We start from the raw sequence: 14053 nt of genomic DNA on the forward strand, positions 1-14053 counted from the left end.
GGAAATCCCATAAAAATAAAAATTGAAATTCTTCACAGAATTTTTAAATCCTTTGTTGTTGTTGTTTTAGAACTCAATAATTTCATACTAATAGAATGTTCAAAATATTTCAAGGGAATAATGATTTCAAAATGTAAATGTGTTTTTAAGAATTTGAGGTTGAAAAGATGAATCAGAAGGTAAAGCTCACATTACTCTTACAGAGGACCTAGTCTCAGTTCCTGGACCCATTTCAGATGGATCACAACCTCTCGTAATTCCAACTGCCAGGGGTCTGAGAGTCTCCTTCGGTCTCAGCAGGCATGAGGACACATATCATATCATACACACACACACACACACACACACACACACACACACACACACACACACACACAGAGAGAGAGAGAGAGAGAGAGAGAGAGAGAGAGAGAGAGAGAGAGAGAGATTCAGACACAGACACAGCATCTTTTTAAAATTCTCCCTGTATAACAAAGCAAAAGAATTTAATAACCCTAGCATATGGACATACATTTTGTATTGGAATCTCAAATAATTAATCTTCTCCAATTAATAGATAAGATAGATTATTAGATGTAAAATACACATTTGTTGTTTTAAAATAGTTCTCATAAGTCTTAGTTAGGGTTACAATTACTGTGGCAAAGCAAACATGACCATAAACAACTTGAAGAGTAAAAGAGTGAAGATACCACTGCTCATCACTGAAGTCGAGAAAGAAACCCAAGCATGGCAGGAACCTAGATGCAGGAACTAATGCAGAGGCAATAAAGGGGTGTTGCTTACTGACTTACTTCTTATGGTTTACTCAGCCTGCTTTCTTATAGAATCGGGAACACTAGCCCACAGCCTGGTTCCTTCCACATCAATTACTAATTTAAAAAGTATTCTATAGGCTTGCCCGAAGCTTGATCTTATAGAGGCATTTACTCAAGAGATTTCCTCTTCGCTGATGACTATAGTTTATGTCACGTTGGCATTAACCTAGCCAGCACAGTTGATCCCTTGCCAGCTTGATAAAACACATGACCATTAATCAATAACACATCCTTTCCTGTTCATTCCTCAAATCAGACGTTACAATATAAAACATTTTATAAACCTTAAAAAGCCCACAGCCTTTTATAAATTTGAACACTTTAAAATTCAGTGTCTGTAAAACTCAAAATCTCTTTAAAATACAAAATCTCTTTAAAAAAATTCAAAGTCTCCCATCTGTGGGCTCCTGTAAAATAAAATAGTAAATTAAGCACTCTCACATCGAGAGGGAAGTTACAATTCGAACAAAGGAAAAAAAAAGACTCCAACAGTGTAAACATCTCCGTGTCCAATGTCTTGAATTCATTCATAATCTTTTGGGCTTCTGCAAAAGGCATAGACAGACATCCATACATGGCACCTGAGACTTATCTTCTAGGATTTGGCAGGCTCTACTTCATAGCTGCTTCTGTCCTTGGTGGTTACCCCATTGTACAAACATCTCCAACAAGCAACTAGATGCACTTTCACCAATAAATAGTCTCACTAGAAGTTTCTTCAGGGACACCAACACTACCACACAGTGCAAAGCCTCAGCTGCTTTCCACGACTCCTTCATGCCTTCAAAACCAGGACCAGCAGTATGACTCATATTACCAAGTCCAACTGCCAACACAAGGTAGAACTTGGTTGCTTCTGGAACACACCTTCTGTGTGCTAACTATGAGGAACCAAGATCTCACCTCAGTGGTGCTGATCCCTTCTTAATCACTGCTAATTTCTCAGCTGTAGATGACCAGCAATGATTTTTTTTCCAGTTAAGCAAAGCATTTGCTTTAGTTGTTCTGGTACCTTATTAACCACAGCAAATTCTCCAGTCCCAGCTAACCAGAACCATTTATTCTTAACTAAGAATACACAATGGACCCAATAGTCTTTAAATGACTGTCAAATTTCCCTCTGGAACTTTACAAGCCAATCCACCACCACCTGTGTTTCTGTCAACACTCTCATCTTCCAAGTACCCACAAAACATCTCACCAGGCTTTAAACACCAAACTTTCAATGGCCTTTCTAGCTCAAAGTTCCAAAATTCTTCATTTCCAAACACAACATGATCAGTTCATCAATACCCTACCCCTGGTAGCAATTTCTGTCTTAGGTTACTACCACTGTGATAAAACACCATGACCAAAATCAACATTGGGAGGAAAGAATTAATTTGGTATATGCTTCTATATCACTGTCCATCATGGAAAGACATCAAGACAGGAAACTTGAGGCAGGAACTGATGCAAAGGCTATGGAGGACTGCTGCTTACCTTAGTGACTTTCTTCTTATGCCTTGCTCAGTCTGCTTCCTTATAGAACCTAGGGCCATCAACATCAATCAGTAATTACAATGCTGTACAGGTTTGCTTGCATTCCAATCTTGTGAAGGCATTTTTTTCAGTTGAGATTTCTCCTCTCAGATGACTAAAGTTTGTGTCAAGTTGACATAAAATAGCACACAAATATTGATTTGAAGATATAAAATCTGAGGATTATTTTCTAAAGTTCTAGAAAAGTCTAAGAGAGACAAGGAAAAAACAGATAAAGCAAAAATAGTTTGAAGTTGATTGTTGTTAAAATGAAGGAAAAGCTTTAAACATTATTCTCTCAATCTTGAGTATGTTTTAAATTCATCATAGTAATGAGCTCTATTTTTCAAGTTTTAAAAGAAAGTGTGTTTTTGACCTTGGGTAGAAAGAGATTTGTTAAGACATAAAAGATACCAATCACAAAAATGTTGATCGATTTGACTGCATATAAATTTTTAAATTAATGTGTGACAAAGAATGTATTGAATAAAAGTAAAAGATGTGGCACAGATGCAGAAGACTCATTGTAATGGATCTAACTGACAAAACATTAGCATGCAAAGTATGTTAAGAACGCTCACAAGTCAAAGACAGCGCAAAAGAAAAATTGGCAAAAGGTGTTATCCAACAGTTCTATGGAGAGGGGCCGTAATGACCACCACAAGCATGCCAGAAGATAACCAATCTCATATTAGTTAGGAAATGCAAAGCAAAAGAAGGGCCCTGTTTGCACGTCAGATTAGTAAAAATTTTACAGCTGGACAATAAGAGGTGTAGGAGAACAGAGAGTAATAATGTGTATACTACTTGTAGAACTTTAATGTGGCACTGTGGGAAAATGCTTAGGACACGAATTTCAGAAACTCATTTTGTGTTGTCTATGGCCCTTTGGTGCAAAACTAGGATAATCTTGGGCGTAAGGAAATAACTCACGGGACAAAAGCTCATAGTGCTTTTGTAGGGGACCTTAGTGTGGTTCCTAGTACCTATACCTGGTGACTTACATCCAACCATCTGTAACTCCAGCCCCAAGTGGTACAATACTTCTGACTTCAACAGTGTACCTGCACTCATGTCCATACACACACACACACACACACACACACACACACACACACACACACGCACACACACACACACACACACACACACACAGAGAGAGAGACAGAGAGACAGAGACAGAGACAGAGAAATAGAGAGAGGGGAATTTAAACTAGGATAATCTCTATAAGATACCTACAAATAGAATTTCTTGAGCACAGCATGATGGGGCACCTGAGGTGGGGGTGGAGGGTCACAGCTCAGCAGGTGATCTTATGGTACTATAAGAAAGCAGCATCTGTAATCCCAGAATTTGGGAGAAGGGGCTAGCCTGAGAGTGACAATCTGAGAGATCACACCTGAACCCACAAGCAGGAAGAAGAAAGAATGGGTTAGGAATGGGAGTCTTTAAATTCTCAAAGCCCACCCCAGTGGCATACTTTCTCTAGCAAGGCCATACCTCCTGAGACTTGCAGAAAGAGTGTCACCAACTGGGGATCGATTAATCAAATGCCAGAAACTCTGATAAACATCTCATTCAAACGACCAACACTATGTACTAATAATTTGGTAGGGGATAGGGGAGGTCAACAGAGGAAGAAAAGCAAAGAAGGAAGAGGAGGGAAATTTGCCTATAAGCAAATCTGTAAGGCATTGTCTTAACTATTGATTGATGTAGAAGGACCCAGAACATTTTGGGTGGGGCTACGGCTCTGCAGGTGATCTTAGAGTACTATAAGAAATCAAGCTGAAGAGCCATGAGAAGCAAACCAGTAAGCAGCATTTCTTCATGGCCTCTGCATCAACTCCTGCCTCCTGGTTCCTGCCCTGTATGAGTTGCTGCCCTGAATACCCTAAGTAATGGAGTGTGATTTCAGAGATACAAGTCCTTTTCCCTCCAAGTTATTTATAGGTATTGTGTTTTATGACAGCAACAAAAACCTGGATTAAGACAGAGGGTAGGAAAGAGTATGGTGAGAAGGGGAAACTGTATTGCTTAACTGAATTGAACTTTGCCAAATTGCTCAGACAAATCACTGCATCATTACACCTCAACAATGGTTGGCTTTTCCAGGTTCTCTATCCCCAATTATATCACTGTACAGTACTTCAAGAGAATGTTAATTTGTATTTTAAATATTACTTCTTTAGTTACAAATGAGACTCTATATATATATATATATATATATATAGCTTCATGAACTATAATTTTTTGTCTAGAAATGGGCCATTTATGCTTTTTATCTATTTTTTCCCTTTGTCCCACCCTTAGAGTGTCTCAGAATTTTTTTCCATCTTTATTAATTTGAGTATTTCTTATTTACATGTCGATTGTTATTCCCCTTTCCAGTTGATTGTTATTCCCCTTCCCGGTTTCTGGGCCAACATCCCCCTAAACCCTCCCCCTCCCCCTCTCTATGGGTGTTCCCCTCCCCATCCAGGACCAAGGGCTTCCCCTTCCACTGGCACTCTTACTAGGCTATTCATTGCTACATATGCAGTTGGAGTCCAGGGTCAGTCCACGTATAGTCTTTGGGTAGTGGCTTTTTATTGATAAGTTAATGTTCTTCCTACCATTTGTTAGAAACATTTTCACTGGTTCGTTGTCTGCTTTTCGGATTACAGCACTTTGGCTAACAGAAATTTATTAAGTTGCCTGAATTGCTTATCCCTTTTCTTTTTTTTTTTTTGTTTTGTTTGTTTGTTTTTGAAGTTTACTTATTTGACAAAACTGTTAGAAGATTAAGATCAGTAATGACATTGACCACTTAATATCATACTAATATTTGGTTACAGATTAAAAGGTCAAGTGTGTACAAAAGTTATCTTTTAAACTTATTGGAGAAGAATGTATTTTTTTATTCATTAGAAATTTGAATCCCTATCCTTTGCACAGCTTTTCCTGTACCATGGTGCATAGAAACTAAGATTAGTAACGAGAAAGTTGCCAAAGGCAAGTTTTAGCATTTGGTAAGGGTGGAAGATACGTAAGCCCTGTTACCTTGGCTCCGCGGTCTTCCCCCTCCTACATCCCACATCCTCCCAAGTACTACCTGTAGACAGTATGCACTCCATAGAATAGCGGGGAGCGCTTAAAACCTAGGAGTGGCTTCTCAACATTTCTCAATGCGGCTCCCCCATAAAGCTTTCTTTTTTTTTTTTTTTTTTTTTTTTTTATTAACTTGAGTACTTCCCATACACATCTCAAGTGTTATTCCCTTTCCCGGCCTCCGGACAAACATCACCCTCCCCCCTCCCCCTCCCCACGGGTGCTCCCCTCCCAAACCTCCCCCCACCGCCACCCTCCCCGCATAGTCTAGTTCACTTGGGGTTCAGTCCCAGCAGGACCCAGGGCTTCCCCCTCCACTGGTGCTCTTACTAGGATATTCCTTGCTACCTATGGGGACAGAGTCCAGGGTCAGTCCATGTATAGTCTTTAGGTAGTGGCTTAGTCCCTGGAAGCTCTGGTTGCTTGACATTGTTGTACTTTTGGGGTCTCGAGCACCTTCAAGCTCTTCCAGTTCTTTCTCTGATTCCTTCAACGGGGGACCTATTCTCAGTTCAGTGGTTTGCTGCTGGCATTCGCCTCTGTATTTGCTGTATTCTGGCTGTGTCTCTCAGGAGCGATCTACATCCGGCTCCTGTCGGTCTGCACTTCTTTGCTTCATCCATCTTGTCTAATTGGGTGGCTGTATATGTATGGGCCACCTGTGGGGCAGGCTCTGAATGGGTGTTCCTTCAGTCTCTGTTTTAATCTTTGCCTCTCCCTTCCCTGCCAAGGGTATTCTTTTTCCTCATTTAAAGAAGGAGTGAAGCATTCACATTTTGATCATCCGTCTTGAGTTTCCTTTGTTCTAGGGATCTAGGGTAATTCAAGCATTTGGGCTAATAGCCACTTATCAATGAGTGCATACCATGTATGTCTTTCTGTGAGTGGGTTAGCTCACTCAGGATGATATTTTCCAGTTCCAACCATTTGCCTACGAATTTCATAAACTCGTTGTTTTTGATAGCTGAGTAATATTCCATTGTGTAGATGTACCACATTTTCTGTATCCATTCCTCTGTTGAAGGGCATCTGGGTTCTTTCCAGTTTCTGGCTATTATAAATAAGGCTGCGATGAACATAGTGGAGCACGTGTCTCTTTTATATGTTGAGGCATCTTTTGGGTATATGCCCAAGAGAGGTATGGCTGGATCCTCAGGCAGTTCAATGTCCAATTTTCTGAGGAACCTCCAGACTGATTTCCAGAATGGTTTTACCAGTCTGCAATCCCACCAACAATGGAGGAGTGTTCCTCTTTCTCCACATCCTCGCCAGCATCTGCTGTCACCTGAGTCTTTGATCTTAGCCATTCTCACTGGTGTGAGGTGAAATCTCAGGGTTGTTTTGATTTGCATTTCCCTTATGACTAAAGATGTTGAACATTTCTTTAGGTGTTTCTCAGCCATTCGGCATTCCTCAGCTGTGAATTCTTTGTTTAGCTCTGAACCCCATTTTTTAATAGGGTTATTTGTTTCCCTGCGGTCTAACTTCTTGAGTTCTTTGTATATTTTGGATATAATGCCTCTATCTGTTATAGGATTGGTAAAGATCTTTTCCCAATCTGTTGGTTGCCGTTTTGTCCTAACCACAGTGTCCTTTGCCTTACAGAAGCTTTGCAGTTTTATGAGATCCCATTTGTCGATTCTTGATCTTAGAGCATAAGCCATTGGTGTTTTGTTCAGGAAATTTTTTCCAGTGCCCATGTGTTCCAGATGCTTCCCTAGTTTTTCTTCTATTAGTTTGAGTGTGTCTGGTTTGCTGTGGAGGTCCTTGATCCACTTGGACTTAAGCTTTGTACAGGGTGATAAGCATGGATCGATCTGCATTCTTCTACATGTTGCCCTCCAGTTGAACCAGCACCATTTGCTGAAAATGCTATCTTTTTTCCATTGGATGGTTTTGGCTCCTTTGTCAAAAATCAAGTGACCATAGGTGTGTGGGTTCATTTCTGGGTCTTCAATTCTATTCCATTGGTCTATCTGTCTGTCTCTGTACCAATACCATGCAGTTTTTATCACTATTGCTCTGTAATACTGCTTGAGTTCAGGGATAGTGATTCCCCCTGAAGTCCTTTTATTGTTGAGGATAGCTTTAGCTATCCTGGGTTTTTTGTTATTCCAGATGAATTTGCAAATTGTTCTGTCTAACTCTTTGAAGAATTGGATTGGTATTTTGATGGGGATTGCATTGAATCTGTAAATTGCTTTTGGTAAAATGGCCATTTTTACTATATTAATCCTGCCAATCCATGAGCATGGGAGATCTTTCCATCTTCTGAGGTCTTCTTCAATTTCTTTCCTCAGTGTCTTGAAGTTCTTATTGTACAGATCTTTTACTTGCTTGGTTAAAGTCACACCGAGGTACTTTATATTATTTGGGTCTATTATGAAGGGTGTCGTTTCCCTAATTTCTTTCTCGGCTTGTTTCTGTTTTGTATAGAGGAAGACAACTGATTTATTTGAGTTAATTTTATACCCAGCCACTTTGCTGAAGTTGTTTATCAGCTTTAGTAGTTCTCTGGTGGAACTTTTGGGATCACTTAAATATACTATCATGTCGTCTGCAAATAGTGATATTTTGACCTCTTCTTTTCCGATCTGTATCCCCTTGATCTCCTTTTGTTGTCTGATTGCTCTGGCTAGAACTTCAAGAACTATATTGAATAAGTAGGGAGAGAGTGGGCAGCCTTGTCTAGTCCCTGATTTTAGTGGGATTGCTTCAAGTTTCTCTCCATTTAGTTTAATGTTAGCAACTGGTTTGCTGTATATGGCTTTTACTATGTTTAGGTATGGGCCTTGAATACCTATTCTTTCCAGGACTTTTATCATGAAGGGGTGTTGAATTTTGTCAAATGCTTGCTCAGCATCTAATGAAATGATCATGTGGTTCTGTTCTTTCAGTTTATTTATATGATGGATCACGTTGATGGTTTTCCTTATATTAAACCATCCCTGCATGCCTGGGATGAAGCCTACTTGATCATGGTGGATGATTGTTTTGATGTGCTCTTGAATTCGGTTTGCCAGAATTTTATTGAGTATTTTTGCGTCGATATTCATAAGGGAAATTGGTCTGAAGTTCTCTTTCTTTGTTGGGTCTTTGTGTGGTTTAGGTATAAGAGTAATTGTGGCTTCATAGAAGGAATTCGGTAGGGCTCCATCTGTTTCAATTTTGTGGAATAGTTTGGATAATATTGGTATAAGGTCTTCTATGAAGGTTTGATAGAATTCTACACTAAACCCGTCTGGACCTGGGCTCTTTTTGGTTGGGAGACCTTTAATGACTGCTTCTATTTCCTTAGGAGTTATGGGGTTGTTTAACTGGTTTATCTGTTCCTGATTTAACTTCGATACCTGGTATCTGTCTAGAAAATTGTCCATTTCCTGAAGATTTTCAAGTTTTGTTGAATATAGGTTTTTATAGTAAGATCTGATGATTTTTTGAATTTCCTCTGAATCTGTAGTTATGTCTCCCTTTTCATTTTTGATTTTGTTAATTTGGACGCACTCTCTGTGTCCTCTCGTTAGTCTGGCTAAGGGTTTATCTATCTTGTTGATTTTCTCAAAGAACTAACTTTTGGTTCTGTTGATTCTTTCTATGGTCCTTTTTGTTTCTACTTGGTTGATTTCAGCTCTGAGTTTGATTATTTCCTGCCTTCTACTCCTCCTGGGTGTATTTGCTTCTTTTTGTTCTAGAGCTTTTAGGTGTGCTGTCAAGCTGCTGACATATGCTCTTTCCTGTTTCTTTCTGCAGGCACTCATCGCTATGAGTTTTCCTCTTAGCACAGCTTTCATTGTGTCCCATAAGTTTGGGTATGTTGTACCTTCATTTTCATTAAATTCTAAAAAGTTTTTAATTTCTTTCTTTATTTCTTCCTTGACCAGGTTATCATTGAGTAGAGCATTGTTCAATTTCCACGTATATGTGGGCATTCTTCCCTTATTGTTATTGAAGACCAGTTTTAGGCCGTGGTGGTCCGATAGCACGCATGGGATTATTTCTATCTTTCTGTACCTGTTGAGGCCCGTTTTTTGACCAATTATATGGTCAATTTTGGAGAAAGTACCATGAGGATCTGAGAAGAAGGTATATCCTTTTGCTTTAGGATAGAATGTTCTATAAATATCCGTTAAGTCCATTTGGCTCATGACTTCTCTTAGTCTGTCTACATCTCTGTTTAATTTCTGTTTCCATGATCTGTCCATTGATGAGAGTGGGGTGTTGAAATCTCCCACTATTATTGTGTGAGGTGCAATGTGTGTTTTGAGCTTTAGTAAGGTTTCTTTTACATATGTAGGTGCCCTTGTATTTGGGGCATAGATATTTAGGATTGAGACTTCATCTTGGTGGATTTTTCCTTCGATGAATATGAAGTGTCCTTCCTTATCTTTTTTGATGACTTTTAGTTGAAAATTGATTTTATTTGATATTAGAATGGCTACTCCAGCTTGCTTCTTCTGACCATTTGCTTGGAAAATTGTTTTCCAGCCTTTCACTCTGAGGTAATGTCTGTCTTTGTCTCTGAGGTGTGTTTCCTGTAGGCAGCAGAATGCAGGGTCCTCGTTGCGTATCCAGTTTGTTAATCTATGTCTTTTTATTGGGGAGTTGAGGCCATTGATATTGAGAGATATTAAGGAATAGTGATTATTGCTTCCCGTTATATTCATATTTGGAAGTGAGGTTATGTTTGTGTGCTTTCATTCTCTTTGTTTTGTTGCCAAGATGATTAGTTTCTTGCTTCTAGGGTATAGCTTGCCTCCTTATGTTGGGCTTTACCCTTTATTATCCTTTGTAGTGCTGGACTTGTAGAAAGATATTGTGTAAATTTGGTTTTGTTATGGAATATCTTGGTTTCTCCATCTATGTTAATTGAGAGTTTTGCAGGATACAGTAACCTGGGCTGGCATTTGTGTTCTCTTAGGGTCTGTATGACATCTGTCCAGGATCTTCTGGCCTTCATAGTTTCTGGCGAAAAGTCTGGCGTGATTCTGATAGGTCTGCCTTTATATGTTACCTGACCTTTTTCCCTTACTGCTTTTAACATTCTTTCTTTATTTTGTGCGTTTGGTGTTTTGACAATTATGTGACGGGAGGTGTTTCTTTTCTGGTCCAATCTATTTGGAGTTCTGTAGGCTTCTTGTATGCCTATGGGTATCTCTTTTTTTAGGTTAGGGAAGTTTTCTTCTATGATTTTGTTGAAGATATTGACTGGTCCTTTGAGCTGGGAGTCTTCACTCTCTTCTATACCTATTATCCTTAGGTTTGATCTTCTCATTGAGTCCTGGATTTCCTGTATGTTTTGGACCAGTAGCTTTTTCTGCTTTACATTATCTTTGACAGTTGAGTCAATGATTTCTATGGAATCTTCTGCTCCCGAGATTCTCTCTTCCATCTCTTGTATTCTGTTGGTGAAGCTTGTATCTACAGCTCCTTGTCTTTTCTTTTGATTTTCTATGTCCAGGGTTGTTTCCATGTGTTCTTTCTTGATTGCTTCTATTTCCATTTTTAATTCCTTCAACTGTTTGATTGTGTTTTCCTGGAATTCTTTCAGGGATTTTTGCGATTCCTCTCTGTAGGCTTCTACTTGTTCTCTAAGGGAGTTCTTTATGTCTTTCTTGAAGTCCTCCAGCATCATGATCAAATATGATTTTGAAACTAGGTCTTGCTTTTCTGGTGTGTTTGGATATTCCGTGTTTGCTTTGGTGGGAGAATTGGGCTCCGATGATGCCATGTAGTCTTGGTTTCTGTTGCTTGGGTTCCTGTGCTTGCCTCTCGCCATCAGATTATCTCTAGTGTTACTTTGTTCTGCTATTTCTGACAGTGGCTAGACTGTCCTATAACCTGTGTGTCAGGAGTGCTGTAGACCTGTTTTCCTGTTTTCTTTCAGCCAGTTATGGGGACAGAGTGTTCTGCTTTCGGGCGTGTAGTTTTTCCTCTCTACAGGTCTTCAGCTGTTCCTGTGGGCCTGTGTCTTGAGTTCACCAGGCAGGTTTCTTGAAGGGGAAAAATTGGTCCTACCTGTGGTTCCAAGGCTCAAGTTTGCTCGTGGGGTACTGCCTAAGTCCTCTCCGCTGTGGCAGCAACCGGGAAGATCTGTGCCGCTCCTTCCGGGAGCCTCTGTGAACCAGGGTTTCAGATGACGTTTGGTGTTTTCCTCTGGCGCCTGGATGTGCACAGAGTGCAGTCTCTTCTGGTTTCCCAGGCGTGTCCGCCTCTCTGAAGGTTCAGCTCTCCCTCCCACGGGATTTGGGTGCAGAGAACTGTTTATCCGGTCTGTTTCCTTCAGGTTCCGGCAGTGTCTCAGGTGCAGGGGTCCTGCCGCTCCCGGGCCCTCCCCTACGGGAACCCAGAGGCCTTATACAGTTGCCTCTTGGGCCAGGGATGTGGGCAGGGGTGGGCAGTGTTGGTGGTCTCCTCCGCTCTGCAGCCTCAGGAGTGCCCACCTGATCAGGCAGTGAGGTCTCTCTCCCACGGGGTTTGGGAGCAGAGAGCTGCTGCGGTCCGGGATCCGCCGGTGTGGGACTTCCGGTAAACACAGGAAGTGCCCGGCCTTAGAGGAATTTTGCCTCTGTGTATCCTGAGTTCACCAGGCAGGTTTCTTGCAGGGGAAAAGTTGGTCCTACCTGCAGTTCCAAGGCTCAAGTTTGCTCGTGAAGTACTGCCTAAGTCCTCTCCGCTGTGGCAGCAACCGGGAAGATCTGCGCCGCTCTTTCCGGGAGCCTCCGTGCACCAGGGTTCCAGATGGCGTTTGGTGTTTTCCTCTGGCGCCTGGATGTGTACAGAGTGCAGTCTCTTCTGGTTTCCCAGGCGTGTTCGCCTCTCTGAAGGTTCAGCTCTCCCGCCCACGGGATTTGGGTGCAGAGAACTGTTTATCCGGTCTGTTTCCTTCAGGTTCTGGCAGTGTCTCAGGCGCAGGGGTCCTGCCGCTCCTGGGCCCTCCCCCATGGGAGCCCAGAGGCCTTATACAGTTTCCTCTTGGGCCAGGGATGTGGGCAGGGGTGGGCAGTGTTGGTGGTCTCCTCCGCTCTGCAGCCTCAGGAGTGCCCACCTGATCAGGCGGTGGGGTCTCTCTCCCACGGGGTTTGGGAGCAGAGAGCTGCTGCGGTCCGGGATCCGCTGGTGTGGGACTTCCGGTAAACACAGGAAGTGCCCGGCCTTAGAGGAATTTTGCCTCCGTGTGTCCTGAGTTCACCAGGCAGGTTTCTTGCAGGGGAAAAGTTGGTCCTACCTGCAGTTCCAAGGCTCAAGTTTGCTCGTGGGGTACTGCCTAAGTCCTCTCCGCTGTGGCAGCAACCGGGAAGATCTGCCCGCTCTTTCCGGGAGCCTCCGTGCACCAGGGTTCCAGATGGCGTTTGGTGTTTTCCTCTGGCGCCTGGATGTGCACAGAGTGCAGTCTCTTCTGGTTTCCCAGGCGTGTCCGCCTCTCTGAAGGTTCAGCTCTCCCTCCCACGGGATTTGGGTGCAGAGAACTGTTTATCCGGTCTGTTTCCTTCAGGTTCCGGCAGTGTCTCAGGCGCAGGGGTCCTGCCGCTCCCGGGCCCTCCCCTACGGGAACCCATAGGCCTTATACAGTTGCCTCTTGGGCCAGGGATGTGGGCAGGGGTGGGCAGTGTTGGTGGTCTCCTCCGCTCTGCAGCCTCAGGAGTGCCCACCTGATCAGGCGGTGAGGTCTCTCTCCCACCTGCTTATCCCTTTTCAACTTTTTATTATTACTTTTATTCATCTGTTCCTTCCTTCCTTCCTTCCTTCATTCGTTTGTTTGTTTCTTTGAAGGGCTACATGTACATGCGGTGAGAAGACAACTTTCAAGAGTCAAGTATTTCTTTCCATGTGTGGGGTCCAGATTTGGTGAAGTTTTGTTTGCTTGTTGGTTGGTTTTTCTTTTGAGACAGAACTTCAGGTGTCCCGTGAGGGATTTGAACTATGTAGCCAACGATGAGCTTGAACTTATGATCTTCTTGCCTTCCCCTCCTGAGTGCCGAGATTACAGATATGTGCTACCATGAGTGGTTTAAATTTCACTTTATAAGTATTTATTTTATTTTATCTGTCTGATTATTTGCCTGTGTGTTAGCATGTGTGCTACCTGTTTGCCTATTGCCCACAGAGATCATAAGAGAATGCTGGAGCCCCAGGGATTTAAGTTAAGTGTAGTTCTAAGCTACCATGACAAAAAGCTACCAGAAACAAAACCTAGATCTCTACAAGAGCAACAGGCACTCTCAGTCATCTTTCTAACTCCAATGTCTGATTATATGGAGGTTTAATGGAGTCATAAGGATGGAAACTAAGAGGTGCATACTAGACAAGGATTGTACCAAGTAACCTACATCATAGTCCACTTTTCCCATTTTTTGATTTCATGGTTTTATGAAATGCTTAGAGGGGAACATCCTGCCATGCCTCTATTTTGATTTAATCTTAACCATGCCTAGTGCTCTGTAGTTTCATAATTTACATTTAAATCTTCACTGAATTGTGATCGATTTTGGCATAATACATGAAGTAGAAATATACCCTGCCTATCGTCTACCACCAATTACCACTGAATAGAACCAATATCATTTATCCATTGTTTCAGATACCACTTGACTGAACACTAAATTACCTAATGTTTTAGCATCAG

Source organism: Rattus norvegicus, chromosome 5 (assembly GCF_021556685.1).
Source record: "Rattus norvegicus strain SHRSP/BbbUtx chromosome 5, alternate assembly SHRSP_T2T, whole genome shotgun sequence".
Lineage (NCBI taxonomy): Eukaryota > Metazoa > Chordata > Mammalia > Rodentia > Muridae > Rattus > Rattus norvegicus.